Source organism: Anolis sagrei, chromosome 1 (assembly GCF_037176765.1).
Source record: "Anolis sagrei isolate rAnoSag1 chromosome 1, rAnoSag1.mat, whole genome shotgun sequence".
Classification (NCBI taxonomy): Eukaryota; Metazoa; Chordata; class Lepidosauria; order Squamata; family Dactyloidae; genus Anolis; species Anolis sagrei.
In genome coordinates this window covers 224,366,217-224,381,348 of record NC_090021.1, presented here as the reverse complement: position 1 = coordinate 224,381,348, position 15,132 = coordinate 224,366,217, and positions in this window count along the sequence as shown.

Below are 15,132 nucleotides of genomic sequence, written 5' to 3'. Positions count from 1 at the left end.
TGTTAGCCCAAACTACTTATTGAATGGTGAGCCAACATGCAGGTAATTCCAATTGATTAAGTGGTTCTCTTTTAGATTAGACTAACCAACAGGATTCTTGTCACAATATTTGTTTAAAAATGGTTATCTTACTCAGAGTTCCATTTCCTGCTGATCAGAATAGTTATTTTTTCACATATGTATCTTGAAAATTACACAGGTACTGTGCATGTATGTAATTGTTTTCTTATATATCTAAAAGCTATATTTTGGACTGTCACCTTACATAGGTAGAGAATTCTAGCTTGTTTTCTTTACAGTACACCTTCATTTCCAGACATATTTGAGCACCTTAATGTATTATTAGAGGGAATGAAATGTTAATATTTTGAACAACATTAAAAGGAAAAGACAGATCAAAACAAGTTCCTTCAAATTAATTTAGTCTGCTTAATTTTGCCTATGGAATAAATTACAGTTGGCACTGTAGGTTCCTTTCTTTTTTATGTTTCTATCCTGCATGGTAGTTCTCATATTACAGCCTTTAAAGGACCTTCTGCCTATTGAAACACTAGTAAAATGAATGTAAAGCTACAGGGGCTTCCTCCACGGTATTTGTGTGCAGAAAAACTATCAAGTATAGACGAGACATTAGTGTTTACTGCATATTGGTGTTGTGAAGGAGATCTACTATTATTTTTAATTATGTGGAAAGGTGCACATTTTTCAAGGTGAAATGACATTTTTATATGTCCACTGAAAATTTTGTAGCTGTTATGAGGCTGTTGAGTCTAGCTGAAGATTCAACAAATAATTTTATATTGTTATGTATGTGCCTTCAAATTGCCTGTCTACTTATGGTGACCTGATTAATTTTATAGTTTTCTTAGACAAGGAATACTCAGAGGTGGTTTTGCCAGTTACTTCCATTGAAATATAAACAGCCCCTAGTATTCATTGGTAGTCTCATTTCTGACTATTAACTTAGAAGCTTAGCTTCTAAGGGCAGCTGGAATTGTGTGCTTGTGTAATATTTAAACGGTTTTATCCATATAAAAACGGTTATAATTCTAGGTGCTCCTCAGCCTTTTATAGCTGACTAGAAACTTTTAGAAGAATTAACAGTGACTCACTAATTAAATAAATCTGTGTTGAGAGTGGGAAACGTCCTTGACAAATATTTATTTTAATTTAAATATTATCGCTTTTCAGGTTCTCCAATTTCATGTTAATTTTCCATTTTGCAGTGTCATAATAGCGTTCAGTTTGTACTTCTTCAATAGTTGAAACAGCCAGAAGTTAAGAATGGCCTCACACACAACACACAAAATAAGTACTTAAGGACAGAAATATTGCTCCAAAAGGCACATTATTGATCCAAAGGAAAGAAAAAAGAAATCCAATCTATTGAATCAATGGAATTTATATAAATGTTAACTTACCATTTAGCTACTATCTCTTCCAGCTGGATCTAGTAATTCAATTTAGATAATTAGAAAGCCCATAAAGTTTTTTTTTACTTTTGAATGGCAGACAGGTGGCAATTTCCCTGAGATTACAGGACCTAGGGAAGAGAGTTTTGATCTTTCCCTCTCCTGCAGTTATCCCTTCCAAGACATTTCTAGCCCTGAGAGGAACAGGTTCCTACTGGCACCATCAAGGATCACATCTAGTTTGTCACTTAGAATTAAGCTTAAAGATGAAAGAATTTATCTACATATTACTGGAATTCTTGTGACAACTATTTTTACATAGCTACTGGGGAATATGTTGAGTTTTACATCTTTCTACTAGAAAGGAATTGACTCAATAAATGTATTATCAGATTTCACTGTCTCCCCACTCCTTTTGTTTTTCAGGCTTCAAACGGTGTGTAATATTGATCTCTGTACTTATGGCATCTAAAAATACTAATGAGTAGACCATTTCCTTTGGCACCATGGCTGCCCACAACTCCTACATGAGCATCCTGTTGCTGAAATGACCATTTATTTTTAGTTTTCATTTTGTTTCAATTTTCAGAGTTGTTGGAAGCCAATTTTCTTTTTTGATACAATTTCCTGATCGCCCCTTCACACATACCCCAACCTGTTTTTTTTTCACCTTCTGCCACCTGCAATTCATTGGGATTCCTGTTATTTCTCAAAACTTGAAAAACAATGACCCACTGACTTTTTCATGTGCAACTGCATCAATATTGCTTTGGGTTATAAGTGGTCTCTGATTCACTGTTGAGACTTCTAAGAAGTTAACTTTTATATAGACATATTGAATCAACTGTTGAATGTGAGTAAAAAATCTATGTAAATCCCCTTGATTCTATGGATTTATTCTAGAACAGGGTAAGCAAAAACACTAGGGCATGTTGCATAAAACCATGCACATTTTGTGCAGTGTTTTTTATTGTTTCTGTTTAGTTTTCAATGCAATTGTATGCAAGTATTATAATTGGAATTACATTCCCCGCCTTATTTAGATGGCCTGCAACAGATATAGCATTGCACCAAATCCCTGGAAAGAAAAGTGAAATATGAACAGCAGAAATATATTCTATGCCTAAATGGTCAGCTAGTTATGTTTTTAATAAACAGCTGTTTGAGACCATGCAAATTCAGCCAGCCTTCTTCCATTATTGTTTCAATGTGTGTCTCTTCCCGCCCTCTCCAAACTAAGGTGGTATAGATCGGCAGGTTGCATGGGAACATTGCTGACATTTTGTCTGTTCATAAGTTTGGCCACCGCAGCTCTTCCCCTATTCCTGGCATGTACTATGCACTAGTTCCCATGGAGAGAGATTCGGAAATCATGACTGATGTTGCTTATATCAATACATTAACTAATCAGTATCAATGGCAATTTTATGCATGAAAGTGACAGCTTTCATCAGGAAGCACCACAAGTTGGAGTTATATGAGTCATATTCCTAAAGTTATGTAGCTCAGGGGGAGAAGCGACTCAGAAGGGCCTTTACCAATACTTGAAATGTTTTAGCCAGGAGATATGGCTTCACGCTGACACTTTCACTATGATGGATCTTCCACAGTTAGAACCATTCATTTTAGATTGTTCATTTTGTTGATTTTTTTTAAAAAAAATCTGGTCCTTCTTTATCTCAAGATAAATATCTTGCACCCCTTTAAAAAAAATTCTGTGTATGTGTCAGGAGTGACTTGAGAAACTGCAAGTTGCTTCTGGTGTGAGAGAATTGGTCTCCCATCCTTGTGGGAGGCTTCTCTCATGTCCCTGCATGGGGATTTGGAGCTGACAGAGAGAGCTCTCCCTAGATTCAAACCACTGACCTGTTGGTCAACAATCCTGTCAGCACAAGGGTTTGACCCATTGCACCACCGGGGCTTCTTTAAAAGAAATACTGAATTTAAACATATTACTACAAAAAAGGGTTAGAAAAAGAGAAAGGAAGGAAGGAGAAGTACATTGGAACTAGACATACACTTTAATATAAGATTACCAAAAACATTTTTGGAGTTGACATCTACAAAATGCACATAATTATAAGCTAAAGCCATGTGATTTTCTGGCCATTGGAAAGTCAGTGGTGAATGTTTATGCTGCCAGTTGTGATACATATTGTTAGAATATTAGAGATGGCTTTATTTTTGTTTGTTTGTGTTTTGGTTGAAGAAGTGCAAGTAATCTTCAATGAAATGAGAAGGAATTTCTAAATGTTATTTCTCTTATGACCCTTTTAAAACATTTTATTGATCATTTAAAATAACAAAGAACATATTTTCATTGTTGTTAAGTATTAATAATAGTTTCCCCTTTTTTCACACCCCACAATAATGATTTCAGTGAGGTTAATGACTTTTTAAAAACACTTTGACCTAACTTCAAGCTGAGATCATCAGACTCCAAAAGCTGGAACTTGTTGCTCTACCTTTGATTGTGTATTAATAGCAAAGGTGCTTCAGGTTTCGACTCACATTAACTTTTATTGTTACTCAGCAGCCCTCCTTAACAGGGGAGCCATTTTGTCTGTTGTGGTTAGCAATGTAAGACTGCTCTTCTTACTAAGTGGACTGGAAGTTTTTTTATTGGCACTTGCAAAGGTATCATATGCCAGTGAGGATGCATTACTAGACATAGTCCAAGATCACTGAGAGTAGCAAGTTGCATGAAAAAAGGTGGCTGAGAGAGAGTTAGAGGAAAGATGGTTTGGGCTTACTACTTATTTTACACAAAGAAAAATGGGAAAAATAATAATGTGACCCTATATCTAACCTCAATCAAACAAAACTAAACATTTTGATTTGAGTCAGTGAGTCAATTCACGGTGATCATTAAATGCCACAGGAAAATGACCACATATAATTATATCAACAGATACACCCTATTGAATGAAGGAGAACCAACAATTCTCCCTAAAAGTTATGCTACCATCAATTTTAAAAAGTCTGCTTATCATGTAACATCTTGCATCATGGAACTACAGAAAGTCTTCTCCATTGTTTTAGTGTCTGTATAATGGTCCAAATAACTATAAATGTGTTTCTAATCAATTTCATTCCAAAAAGATAAATAAAAGCCTAATTTCTCCTTAGGCATTTTGTTAATCAAGCTGAAAAACAGTTATCCATCTGTATTTTATTAAATTACCACCCTGCTGCAAATTATTTATTATTTAATATTTTGAGCTTACAGCCCACAAAATAAATCTATTAAAAAGATATTTTAAATGCAGTTAGCAGCACCCATTGAGTTTAAACTATGAAATTATTTTTGGTGTTGTTATTGTGAATGAGGTTAGGTGATCACTGCAGAGCGATTAATTTGCTCAGCCATAATAATTAAAGTATTTTATATTTGTATTGCAGTAGCCATATGCAAGTGCATCTGTAAGAAAAGAAAGAGCAGGTGTTTAATTTTATAGCTTCCTTCTGTTTATTTTTGACAAGTCCATTTGTTATTGTATAAGAGAATGAGCATTCTCAGCGCACATTTGATTGGAATTGAGTACCTTGTCCATTTCATATTGTTAGTATTCTCTCTGCACTTGTGGAAGTTGCATTGAAAGAAACACTCTCCTCAGCTGAGAAGAAAAAAATGTTCTATTTTGAAAATCGAAAATTTTAACTACATTTCCCTAAAGATTATAATTTTATATGGGTTGTTTTTCTTTTAAATAAAAATATTGGCAATTGTTTTATAGAATGAGTTATTCATTATTTTCAACTGCTGTTTCTCATAGATGAATAACATTAAACCCTTTGCAATTTAATATTTTTTGGCTTTGTATCATACTGAGTCTGGCTTCAGAAAAGAAAAACAAATGTAGCAGTTTCTAAAATAGTCCACTGGTTGTGGGATGAAACACTTCATTTTATATTATTTTACTAGTTGTACCCACCACGCGTTGCTGTGGCCTATCTTTCCTCCCTCTTTCTCTCTCTCCTTCCTTCCTTCCCTCCCTTTGTCCTTCGTTTATTCCTTTTTTCTTTCCTTCTGTCTTTCCCCCCTCCCCCATTTATTTTCCTTCTTTCTCTCCTTCCTTCCTTCTCTACGTCTTTCCTTCCTTCCTTCCTTCCTTCCTTCCTTCCTTCCTTCCTTTGCTCTTTGCTTCCATCCTTCCTTCTGTCTTTCCTTCTTTCTTTCCTACCTTCTTTCTTTCTCTCCTTTCTTTCCTCACTCTTTCTTCCCTTCCCTTTTTGTCTTTCCTTCTCTACCTCTTGCCTGGGCACTGGCAGGAAGGGAACCTTGCAACCCTCAGCCTTTCTGAGCCTGGCACGGGGCAGGTGGGAGGTGTTTTTGGAGGCAGGTCTCACTCACCCAGCGACGTCCCTTCTTTTTTCTGCCATGGCTGTGGGGTACCTTCCCCTCTGTATGGCAAGGGGACACACAGATGTGGTCACATGAAAGGCACCTTGCGGCTGCAGCAAAAGAAAGGGGCCAGTGTGGGTGAGCAAGGCCCACCTCAAAAATGCCTCCTACCCCGCCAGGCCCAGAACGTCTGAAGACAGCAAAGCTCCCTTCCTGTAAGTACCCAGGCAAGGGAAGGTGAAGTCTGGCAAATGGCGCCCTCATGGAGCAGCCACCCACCCACCTCACCAAGGGGAAAAGGAGGAGGGGGCCATGTTTGGTGGGGCCGATCAAGAGGAGACTGGGAGGGAGGTAAGGAGGGCCCTTGCGAGGCCCCAGCATAGCAGGGGAAGGGTAGGCCCAAAGCCAAGGAAGGAAGGGGCTCCACGGGGGTGGTGGGTGGGAGAGAGAGGGGGGGGAGACACCAAATTGGGGCCCTGGGGAAGCTGAGGGTCTGCCTGCCCAGCCCACCAGAGCATTCAATGCTCCCTGCAGCTGTTTTTTCCACCTCGTGCAGGAGGGGGCGTGGTCAGTGGGTCATTTTAATGCATGCACTGTACCTTGTTTTATCATGTTTGGGTTTTAAAGTCCTTTTCACTGCTTTTTCAGGGATTTTCAAGTGATGATCACTCATTGGGTTGTTAGGAGTATGCTGTCCAAATTGGTGTCAATTCGTCCAGTGTTTTTTGAGTTATGTTAATCCCACAAACGAACATTACATTTTTATTTATATAGATTTACAAGATTTTATCCAAAAGACTTTAGACTGGGAAACTATACATATAAATGCTAAATTATGTATATTATTGAACACTAACATATATGATTGGTAGATATTAAATTTTAAACAGTTGCATCTTAGAGTAAGGAGAAGTAGAGTGAGAAATTTTGCTAGTCCTTTAAATCAAAACTAGGAAAATAATAGGAGAGAGAAGGTATTCATCTTGGTTTGGTACAGCCTCTCATCTACCTAGAATGGTGAATCCAGGATAGGTTTTAGTCTAAACTTTTAGACAGCTTAAAAAATATCCAAGGAGCTGCACTTTATCTACCCAAATAGTTTGGGCATCTTGGATAAATCCTTTAAGACCCAGAATAAAAGTGAAGCAAATATAATGGTTCATCTACACTGGCTTAATAGCCCTCACTCATTGGGAAGTCACTCCTGGCTATCTTCATGACTTTTAGGGACTTCCAGTCAGGATAATGGGGTAAATTAGGTTGATCTGATTTAACCCCTCATTTAGGAAAATTAGGGGATGCTCTAAAGTTTGGCCGAAACTTCAAAGCATCCACAAGTTTTGGGCACAGTGTGTGCAGCAGAGCCAGATCCAGCCTGCTATCCACATGGGCCACCACTATCAATGAACCAATGTTGTTGCCTAACAATGGCAGAGCTCCAGAAGAGCCCAGACCTCCATGGGCACCCTTTGCTGACATCAGCAAAGGGTGCCCATGACCATGTGATGATTGATGACAGAGGAGAGGCTGGTCCCTCTTCCTTTTCCCTGGTCATATGGGCACCTCTGTTGATGTCAGCATGGGGCAGTTGTGATAGTCAGGAGCTTTCTCATCTAGCAGTGGCAGGGTAAGATGACAATCCAATTGAACAGAACCAGTCTTAACCTGTCTGAACTCCAGTGCAGCACTGTGTTGGAAATGGAGTGTAGTTCTGTCAGTCAGAACTACGTCAGTCGTATTACTGCAGATAAAGCAATCAGTTTAGATTAGCCTTTATATACACCATAAGTCACTGCTGCAGCCTCAAAATTCTACACTTACCTTAAGCAAATAAGAAGACCAAAGAAGTACATCCTTCATATTTTTATATGATATTATCAATTGCTAACGTATGCAGCACAAAAGGAGCAATCCTATTTTTTTTTCTTATAGGAACTCTGTAGGATAGAGTAGCATTTTATTAGCAAAATTCAAGTGATTTGCTGCTACGAAATGTAATCTCTGGAGGTTTCCACAAAGGTAATTCAAGGGGCAATAATAATGTCCTAAATGCTATAGTTTAACTTTGAACTCCTCCCAATTCTGGCTTTTCAGGCCAATATCTTGATAATCGAAATTTGCAGAAAAACACCAAAATATTTATTTATTTATTAATTCATTGGCTTGATATCCCACTATTGCACCTCAGCAGGAGTTCACCTTGCTCACAGTACTCACCAAGTAACCAAACATTGTAATAAATGGTTTATTGATAAAAACACATATAAAAAGGGTCAAAGGCACATTTAAAAAGAGAAGGATAAAAATCCAAGAGTTAATAAAGGAAGCAAGTCCCAAAGGCAATAGATTAATCCAGAAAATAATGGTTAAAAAATGAACATGAATCTAGGAAACAAGGAGCAAAACATGAGCATGAATCCAAAGGTAAACTCATAAAACAAGGAGCAAAACTTGAGCATGAATCTTTATTCTTGAACTAAAGCATGAACTAGGAACAAGACAGAAGTCCCTTACTCCAGTAGTGATATTGCTTGATCTAAAATCTTAACAGCTCTCTCACTAATTTAAGGACTGCAAAATATGAACACATTCCTTTGACCTTGAGAGGTCCGCTTCTGCCCCTCTTTCTTATGGATTTTCCTGCACCTGAATCTCTGCCCTCTCAGATGCAGCGGGGTATCTCTGTCTAAGACCACTGCTTTCTCGGATGAGCTAATATTGTTCTCCTCTCCCTGCCTCTTGGATTCCAAAACAGTTCCACTTTCACACTCTGTCTCAGCAACAGCATCTTGCTCCGAAAACCCATCCGTTCCCTCATCTACAGAATGATTTTGCTCTGTTTGCTCACCTACAGAACCATCAGGCCCTGAACCCCCAAACTTCTCATCTTCATCTGGCTGAACCACAACACCCATCCCCCTTCTACCCCCCCCCCCCCCCAAAAAAAATAAACCTCATGGAGGCTTGCATCAAGTTTTTTTTAATTGTACAGTGGTAATATTAAACTGAGAAAGAGGGGCAGAAGCCTGAAATTTAAGCAAGCAAATTGCAATTTTGCAGTTAATTCAACAAATCTACTACCAATTGGATTTAGAGTAGAAAATAAAAAAGGAAATATAAACACCCCAGTTAAAAATGTATTGCACCAGCCCTTTCCCCCACTTTTTGCACTGCCATTTGCTCAAAGTCCACATGAATAAAAAGGGCTGCACTTTCTCTACATGAAAATATCATTCACCCTCTTTGATACTTTACTTTAAATGGAGACCAGGTCCCAAAGATAGCAAATATGTACTACTTTTTAGTAGTCTACAGAACAGTAACTATTCTAATCCATTACTATGAAAACATCAAGCTATATGAATTCAGCAGTTGTAGTCCCACATCAATTTAACTCTTTTGTAAATATGAATATAAAATATGCCTTTAAGATATTCAATTGCTTTTGTCTTTCAGATAAATTGGCTGCTCTGTAGCTGATAATTTAAAGAGTAGCTTTGCAAGGATAGCTACACATAGTTTTGAAGATAGAGTTATTCATTTATTTATTTTAACTTCTGTGAAATAAAATGTTACCTAACTTTGTTTTACATTTTGTAAGCCACTGTAGGTTCTGTATTAAGACAAAGATAAAGTACAAATTAAATAAATAAATATAAAGGAGGAGGAGATGGCTGTACCTGCTAAAATAAAGCCTTTAATGTAAATCACTTTATTTCCCTCTAAGTAAATTGCACTGAATTCAGTGGTACTTACTTTGTGAACTCTCTTCCCAGTTTTGGCTTGACACAGAGCCTGTGAAGCCAAAACTTTCCAAGATGCCTAATTGAAGCCACCAAGGTATTATTTGAGAAGTCCATGAGTAGTCCTCTAGGAATAATGCAGCATCTGCCTTGAAGGACTCAGATAGAATTTTATGGCAAAAAGAGAAAATCCTCAGCCTATTTTTATTCTCTCATTGATATAAAATAGGTTAAAGATACAATGCAGAACTGGGTGACAGCTGACAGCCAGTTACTTGGACCATCCCAGTACTCTCATTAGGAGTACAGGATGCTGGAAGGTAACAATGAATAGCTTCGACCACATGACCTATTTTTATCTTCTCAGCATTACTTCCCTGTCTATTACTTCTACTCCAACTATAATCATTGGTACTCATTTAGAATGGGTAAGGAAACTCTTCACAAGAACCAAAATGATTTTTGTCCCAGTGGAATAGCAGCTATGTGTTTGCTTGAAGAATAACAGAAGTTTGGCTCAACGTAAAGTAATCAGCTTCCTGCACAATGCCAGGCAGCCAGGAGGCAGGAATTCGATCAGTCATTTATAGTCACTGCTTCACCAAAGAAAAATGTCTCAGGATGGATTATTACTTTTTGTGCTGTTAAATGTATTTGCTAAGAGCACAAGTGGAAGAATCTTGCAGAACAAGTTTGAAACAACTCCATTTGGAGCAAGGGAAACCCAAGGATCTCATTTTGTCTAATCCTACCTCACAACACACACACACTTTGAAGGATAAATTCCATTCTGGGCATTCTTAAGGAACTGGAAGATATCAGAAATGTTCAAAACAAGGTGAAACAATTTTGGCATGCAGCATGTTGCCTTTAGCATTCCTGTTCCCATATTATTCCTTTCTTCCAAAATGCACTTTATTTTGTTTCACTCTTTCTCCAGAATAGTTCTGAGAAAGAAGAACCTGTTTCTTAAAATATCACAAACACACACACACACACATGGATGAATGATTCTGATTACTTCTCATGAGGTTTGATGGGGTCCCATGCTGTTCAATATCTATATCAATCCTGCTGGATGATATTCATATGGATTTTGGAAGTTGGATGTCATGAGTATGCTGAAGAAACTCAGTGATACTTTTTCTAGGCATTGGAGTCTTCTGAAGCTGTGCAATTGCTGGATCAGTGCCTGGATGAGGACCAATAAACTGAAACTGGATTCTGGCAAGCCTTGTGAATTGGTGGTACTTAGATACAGGAATGGATTGACCTGCCATGGGTAAAAGTAACATTTCTTTCTATGGAGCAAGCATGTATCTTGGGAATACTTCCATCTCTATCACTGGAAGCAAAAGCTTGAAGTGTCTGGAGCTATCTTTGACTGATCCACTAACTACAGCCTTTCCTAGACTGGAAATGAGTTAGTAACTTTCCAATTGGGCTAATACAGTAAAGACGCAGTCAGTTTTACTTCGAAAATGACTTGGACTTTATATCCAGTGCAAAGTGCACCAACTACACAACTGATCAGGACTCCATTTAGCAGAGTGGGGCTTTCAAAGGTATAGAGAACACATTGACCCATTGAGTGTTCCATCCTGACAACATATTCTAAATAATAATAATAATAGGGGAGTTATACACATTGAGGATTTACAGCATTTCATTTCATCTCTTGATAGCCTTTTTAATAGCAAACAACTGAAACATCAATGTTCAATTCACTTCCTGTTATTAAAAAAGTGTTTTCCTTTTGATGTTGTTTTTTGTTTAAATTTTTTATTTGGGCCAAACAAGTAGAGTATAACATAACCACATTTTCTCATGACGAAGTTTTGAAAATAACAAAGGTGACTTATACGATACTATATGTCTTAATTGTTGTAAAGTTGTATATTAATATGGGCAATATTTATGATTTATAGTTGATATGTTTATTGGGATCTATTCTTCTGTGTATTGTAATTTGTCATTTCTATTTATTTCTTTGATTCAACCTTTTTTGGATTATAAGTGTGACTGATATTATGTACATCGTTTCCTCTTGTTGTAAGCCACCCCAAGTCCCCTTGGGGAGAGGGGGCAGGATATAAATAAAGCTTTATTATTTATTATTATATATTTTCCCAATTTAACAACAAAGATATAAAAAATTCATAGGTTGGGGCACTGACTAGATTCACTTGGTGCTCTGCGTCTAATACACATTGTTTAATTAGTGCCTTGGCTTGATCGTATCCCATGCTGAGTAGCAATCCCAGAGAGAAGCCCAGGGATGAGATTTTAGGCTCCATTTTCATGAAGTCTGTCTCTATCTAAGGATGGCATTGGAAACACATTTTGGTACTTGCATGGCCAATCTAAGATATCTAGTGGGGCAAAATTGGGGAATATGCCTAACTGAGCGCTATGCAGGAGTTGTGCTAATGGTTTGGCTTCATATAGCTTGAGTGCTGCAGGTATGAAGTAGACACCTCTTGACTTGAGGTATTTTAGAATGGCAGTTGAGCTCCTTTGCTCAGTCTCAGCCACATAGTCCCCATGGGCTTCTTCCATTTCTGGTAGAATGGAGTGCTACTCCTAGATATAGACTCAATTTTATGTCCATCTATGCTCCAGGAGTGACTCTTGAGTCTTATGGCAAATGCCATGATTTTGTTTTTCAGGTAGTTAAGTTGTAGCTGATCTGTACTGTAGTACAGCCCTTGAAAACGGCTCAGAAATTTGAGTTGGTCCAACAGGCGGCAGCCAGATTATTAACTGGTGCCCCTTTCAGGGAGCGGTCAACCCTCCTGTTTAAGGAGCTCCACTGGCTGCCGTTCATTTTCCAGTCCCAATTCAAGGTGCAGGTTCTTACCTACAAAGCCTTGAATGGTTTGGAACCTGCCTACCTGTGTGACCACATTTCTGTGTATGAACCCACACAATCTCTTCGTTCATCTGGAGAGGCCCTCCTTGCGCTCCCACCTCCATCGCAGGTGCGATTGGTGGGGACGAGAGAGAGGGCCTTCTCAGTATTGGCCCCTCGACTTTGGAACTCACTTCCCAAGGATATCAGGCATGCCCCAACTCTGGCAGTCTTTAGGAGGAGCCTGAAATGTGGTTGTTCCAGTGTGCTTCCCAGAATAATGAATTCTCAGCATTGTGCTCTCCAAATCCACTTTACACTGATTTAGAATTGTTGTATGCTCCCACCAATGCCCCATCTCTCCTACCTTATTCATGCCTAGCATTATTTTTAACTTTAATTACATTTGGCCCAGCCATAGATTTTAATTGTGTGATGTATTGTCATTGTATATTGCTTTTTTGTTATGAGTTGTTGTTATTGCTTGTATTGATGTATTGTGGGCTCGGCCTCTTGTAAGCCGCACCGAGTCCCTTGGAGAGATGGTAGCAAGGTATAAATAAAGTATTATTATTATTATTATTATTATTATTATTATTATTATTATTATCATCATCATGTCAGCCCTCTTAGTGCTCTTTTGGCCAAGCTGAGTTAGAAATAAGTATAAGAAAAGTGCTCTTTTTATTGTAAAAGTAATTAATTTAATTTTTTTAGCTTTGAAATACAGTTTAACATTGCAGCTCTTTTTCATCAATTCTCCTATGTTTGGGAAATGGTGGAGGTGAAAGGTGTCAGTGGATAAGGGATCAGGCAGATATTTCTATAGTTTTGGCAGTGCACTCTATCCATAATTAATGCATTGTGTAGAAAGATGAACGAGAAATAGTCAGGAGCTGCAAAATTACAGAGTTCACTCAACTTACTATATGCAACTTTTTACTGTCTCTCCTTCAGGTTAAGAGCTTGGATAAAATTTTTACGTGTTCCCACTTCCTTGTTTTTCCAGTGCATTTAACACCAACAGAATGATTTTCTGTTTGGCTGACAAAGAACAACAGTGAGGCAATTGACCAGTTCATTCTCTAAATAGCAGATATATATAGTATTAACAGTTGACTTGCTGCAATTCAACTGGCAACAAATAGGCCATGATTCTTGATAAGAACTGTTACTTTGTTCTCATCAATAACACTTTAAGAAATACTGCCCTTTGTACATTAAACTGGGGCATGGACACACGCTATGAAAACTACCCAAGTTCAACAATAAAAGAAGTGCTGCCCAAGCCAGTGTGCTAAAAAATCCCAGTGGTATTACCAACAGTGGTGCTAAATGAATTCAGCTCAAAATGGAAATACAGTAGACTGGCACCCTACATATAGTGTTAACCGGCACCCATGGGTCTTGGCAGATGCTGGACAAATTTAGTTTCTGGTTGCTCGAGAATTACTATTAAAAATAGTCCTAACTAACATACCCCATACTATACTATAAACTATGTATTGACTTGATATTTATATTGAAATACAGTACTTAAAAGAAACTGAAGAAAATAAAAACAAATATAACTTAATGTAACACAGTTCTACTGTTGTACAGTATTAGACAGCTGTTTTTATTTAAAGTATCATTTCTTTGAAAGTTTTGTCAGTTGCTTGAAAATTCTGCTTGCTTGAGAATTCTGATCAACTGTAATATTGGCACTTTTTTAAAAGCATGTAGCAAACTTTAGAAACTAAGTGGAATGATATTATTGAATCCATTGATTTAGAAGGAAACAAATAATGTGTCATTCATGAAGACCGGGGGCATCAAAATAGCATAAAAATAGCTAAAATTACTCTACCCAGAAAAAGGGCAGACTATTCAAAACCAGTAAAAAAGTTTAAAAATAAGTTTTTCAGATATCAAGATATCTGATAAGGAATTGCTATGTCAATTGTTAAAACACAGAGCAAGATATAAAATCCTGCAATCAACTGATTAATTCTGGTCTTTCAAGATCGTGTGTTTAAATCTAGGTCACATGTGTGCAGGAGTGGTCAAGGTGTTAAATCTAGGACACTCAATATCACATATTGTGCTGTATAGATCATGTGTTGATCCCATATCTCTTCTGTCATTTGGTTAAAAATGTTGTCCCAATTTTTGAAACCTTCAAAATGTTTTATTACCCAAATACTTTAGGAAACTATTTATTACATTATTACATTTCTACCCAAATACTTTAGGAAACTATTTATTACATTTCTCCAAAAACACAAGGGTGATGTGTTAGCATCACTACAACTTTTATATTTAAACTAAAACATCAGTGGATTTATCCAAATTGCCCATAGTGACCTAAAGGTTATTATCTGACTGGGCAGAAATTTCATACATTTCTCAAACCTTTTTTGTTTATTCTAGTCAGGGCTTTATGCTGGTTCTAAGGAATTTTCCCCTGATCTAGGAAAATCAATAATATCATTGCACATTTGTCTCACACCTCTTGTTTTTTTGTGATATGGTTATATCACTAATGAAAGAAGCCATAGTCCAATACAAAATTGTGTAACCCCTTTTGAAATCAATGTATGGCCACAATGTAGCTAAAAGGTCAGGTTTGGGTTTTAATGAAGCTATACCAATTGTATCTCCTTCTGGAATAATAGGAATCTCCATCGGTCAATATATGTTTGCTTTATATATGTGTTAGTTAATTTATTGTATGCAAACTTTAGGAGTACCTGTGTAAGCCACCTTGAGTCGTCCCCCGTCCCCTCGTCCCCCAGTGGA